Source organism: Solanum dulcamara, chromosome 5 (assembly GCF_947179165.1).
Source record: "Solanum dulcamara chromosome 5, daSolDulc1.2, whole genome shotgun sequence".
Lineage (NCBI taxonomy): Eukaryota > Viridiplantae > Streptophyta > Magnoliopsida > Solanales > Solanaceae > Solanum > Solanum dulcamara.
Window position 1 is genome coordinate 44,278,078 of NC_077241.1, and position 4,288 is coordinate 44,282,365.

Sequence of the window (4,288 nt, forward strand, 5' to 3'; positions counted from 1 at the left end):
CAATCTTCAATTTGAACTCTGTATGTCGATGGCGATTATCTGTATATTATTTCTTCGACTTTGGGCTGTTAATCCTTAGCTTGGTCAATCATGTCAGGGCCCTTTAGCTTAGTCTCTCTAACATCGCCCCATCCAGTAGGGGACTTACACATCTTGCTCTACCAGTCTTGTACGGGGCCATTAGGATACTAGAGTAGTAATTATTATTGTAGGCAACTTGATAAGTGATGGACAATCATCCCAGCTATCTCCAAAGTTAACAACACCAGCTCATGATATATCTTCTAGCATTTAAATAGTACACTTTAACCTGTTCATCAGATTTGAGGGTAAAGTAGTGTACGAAGACTTATCTGCCTTCCCAGTTTCTTCGCAGACTAATCCTCGGTAGTTAACTATAACTTGGGCTCATTCTTCTGGGATAATAGCTATGGGGACTCCGTAAGGTCCTACCACTCTTTTACCCTATAATTTTACACCTTGTTGGCTGAGTAGGTAGCCTTTGATTGAAGGATCATAGGCTAATATCATTAATCCCTAGGTAACATTCCCTCCAAAGCCATCTGTCAATGGAGTGCGAAGTGAGTCTTGTAGCCGTGGTCATATTGTGGAATTTTCGACCTCAGGTATTACTTCCTGGCTTCTGTAAATTACATCAACTGGTACCCTTACCTTTTAGGTTTTGCCTTTCAATCCTTAGAGTTGGCTGCCAAGTGGTGTCTAAATTCCCTCGCCCACTGGCCCATATAGCCATTCGGTCATTTTCCTATCATTAACTGGTACTATGTCTAAGATTTGTGGCATTCAAGTGCGCCATCAGTTAGTAATTAATTAATCCTGCTGGTTTTTCTTAAGGACTTGTTACAATTGCCTTAACGTATCTTATAATAATCTGGGTACATAATCTCATATCATTCCCCCGTCACTAGTTCAAATTCTTCCATCTTGTGTGATCATACCAGCACTAACGCATTAAGTTCCATCAGAATTTCGAAGTTAAGCGTTCTAGGGTGAGAAAAATACTGGGATGGGTGACCTTCTTGGGAAATTCTCATGTCGCATTTTATGGTAATCCTTGCAATAATGTGCGGGGCACTCAACTTAGCCCAAAATTTATCTTAGCGTCATCTCGCGAGTGTTTATGTTTTGCCTTGTCTTTTCCTCTGTTATCTTGCAACCAGCTAGTCCTATCCATCTTATTCAAATCATTTCAAAATTTTCCTTACCCCCGCTTGTAATCCTCTTGACATATTTTCGTGTCATTCTTTACCTTTACAAGGATATGAGAAGGTTTTCAACTTAACCTGAGGGATATCTTAGCATTTTTCCACTCGTCCCACCTTGTCGCACTTCTTTATTTTCCCCTATTCACTCTATGTTCTTCTTATTTTCTACCACAGGAGGCTTTCTATTCCTATTTCTTTGGTTATTTATCTATCACAATATCATTTGTGACTAACTCTTTAGCCAATATTTTGGCTTTTTGTCTAGCATGCTGTCATTATCCTACGTAATGTCTCTTGAGTTATTCGATATCTTTTCATGGTTACACTCTTCTGTTTTTATGTATGGTTTGATATAAAGTATATGGTCATGCATGTTTTCAATCCTATTTCATGATTTCTAGGTCAATTGATCATGTACTCATGTCTCTACCCTAATTTCAAGTATAATCTATGATCATAAATTTCAAGTATGCAAACAAGTTTGTTGAATTACGGTGACTTAAGACCCTACTTATGTTTCTATGAAAAGGATTCATAATCATGGAAGGCCTACACCCACATCATATGAATCACATTATAAATTGCTATTCTTAGGAATATTTTTTATGAAGTATAATTATGAAAAGCTTATTATTTATGACAAGTATAATTTATGATATGATATGTATTCCATGGGATGTTGACTTAACAATGTGAGAAATTTGAGGCTGGGACTCGACCTAACTTAGAAGAAATCTCTAGTCCCTTAACTACAGTGCCACTATAGGATTATTGCCAATATGGCCTAACTAGTCGTTCCACATATAACACGTATTCATGAAATGGAATCTACCTTGGCAAGTACCTCTCCTTTATCGATGTGGGGAACATCACATTTTATTCAATAGCTCACATGGTCTTATTTTCAAATACAGTTATCTCCCACATATCTATGTCCTTATGATATTTTAAAAGACTACTCTATCCCTTACATTCATATGATACTCTTATGATTTATTGTGCAATGATCCTTCTGATGTTTAGTTATGAATTTACTAAAATTTTCGTCATGCTATTTGAAATGGTCATTTGCACAATATGGTTTTGCTATGCATTACATTGCCTACATTCTTAGTACATTCAAATATACTAACACATACTTTATTGCCTATATTATATCACAATGTAGGGATGGACGATCCATCTTATTCTTATGGATAGTCGGTGATCGATTGTAAAGATTATATGGTGATTCCTCATGTTTTGAAGGCAAGCGAAGTCATTCTCTCTGTTATTGTCGTTTCTAGACTATATTGATATTTTGGGACTATCCTATGTCATGTTATTACTTTCTTGAGGGTGAGCTAGGAACATGTCCTAGTTCCCGCCTATGAAGTCAAGTAGATGCATATTGGATAAATATGTAAGGAGTCTATGTTTTCTTGATTCTCTCTAGTTATGCTATGCCTTCTTAGATATTTATGAGTTTCCGCTATTTGTTACCTTATGTATGCATATGATATGCTAAGAGGCATAGTTGGTATTGTGACATGTCCTAGGACCTAGTCAAATACGGCCATTGAAACCCCGAAGAGCTCCAACCAACCCTCTTAAAATATCATAAAGCATACATAAGGTTAGTAAATGAGGAAATATCATAGAAAGAGTCTAAACATGAATCATAGAGAAATCATAACATTGACTTCATAGACTCTACATATTTTTTCCAACTAATACCTCTACTAAATGATAAGGGAGAGGGCTAAGAAATTTCCCTATCTCACTCTCAAATCATGAATGAAGTAAAAAGTCTTTAAAAGAACCAACACAAAACTAGTTCTTGATAAGAGGAGGACTCACCAAAAGTTCGCCGAATGGAAACTCTAGCTATGTGCCGGAATATGATCCTCAACCCCTACATTATGAGACAATGTAGGTAACAAATATGTGTTAGTAAATTTGAATGTACTAAGTATGTGGGCATGACATGCAGTATAAATTGTAAGATGCAATGATCGAATGACGTACATAATAAGGAGGATAAGTAAAGTTGCGATAAAACCATAATGATCAAACCATTTAAAGAGACATAGTTGAAAATCAAAAAATAATATAAAGAGCATATACATATATGGGATAGGAACCATAATCGACAGTAACACAATACAAGTTGTAACATGGAGTCCCAATGACTCCCCATACTATGGAAAAAGGGGAATCTACTTTCCAAGGTATACTCTACATCGCTTGGTGGATCATGTTCATCCGCTATATGTGGATCCACTGGCTATGAAATAAATACAAACCTATGGTGGCACGTAGTTTAAAGGACTAGAGGCTTCTACTTAGGTTTTTTATAGGTCTCCCATCTCAAGTTCGCTCGGTGCTAAGTCAAATCCCATGGAATACATACATAGTAATTATACTTAACATATATGATGAAACTTATACATAGGTTTAACATTCATAATGTAGCGCATTTTCGGAATATACATGTAATGTGGGTATTAGCATTTCAACATTACAATATAATATTTGCATAATTCATATCATGAGTTTCTTTGGTCATCAACATAGGGACCTAAGTCACCTTTTCCATAACTTGCATTCGTAATTTGAACATACTTGAAATCCGAAATCATATTTCATACTTGAATTTAGAGTACAACTTGAATACATAATCAATTTAATTGAAAACCATGAGAGTACTTTGGAATCATTGAATTTTATAATCATACTTCATATGTAACATTATTGAAAATAGTTTAACGCATGGGAATTCATAATTCAACTTGAAATAATATAATTTATGTAGAAACATACTTATAATGATTATTGATAATACTTAATATTGTAATTGAAACAACCTAACACAATTTATCAAAATTAGAGTTGAAAGATAATGAAATTTCATGAGATTTTTGAGGAAAACCTTGGAACTCCATGGGTGAAAGGAACCCATGGATCAATCCCTACATACCTTGATTGAAATTGAACTTTGAAGTTGAGACAGAAGGCTTTAATCCTAAAGAAACCCTAACCAAATCTTGATAAATATGATGTACTCTTGAGGAACCTTAAGA

At 35.2% G+C, this 4,288-nt stretch overlaps 1 pseudogene; it reads left to right on the forward strand.

Annotated features, from left to right (window-relative positions):
- The first annotated feature begins 945 nt into the window (after positions 1-945).
- LOC129891036 (5S ribosomal RNA) lies at positions 946-1,065 on the forward strand (annotated as a pseudogene).
- The last annotated feature ends 3,223 nt before the right edge of the window (positions 1,066-4,288 follow it).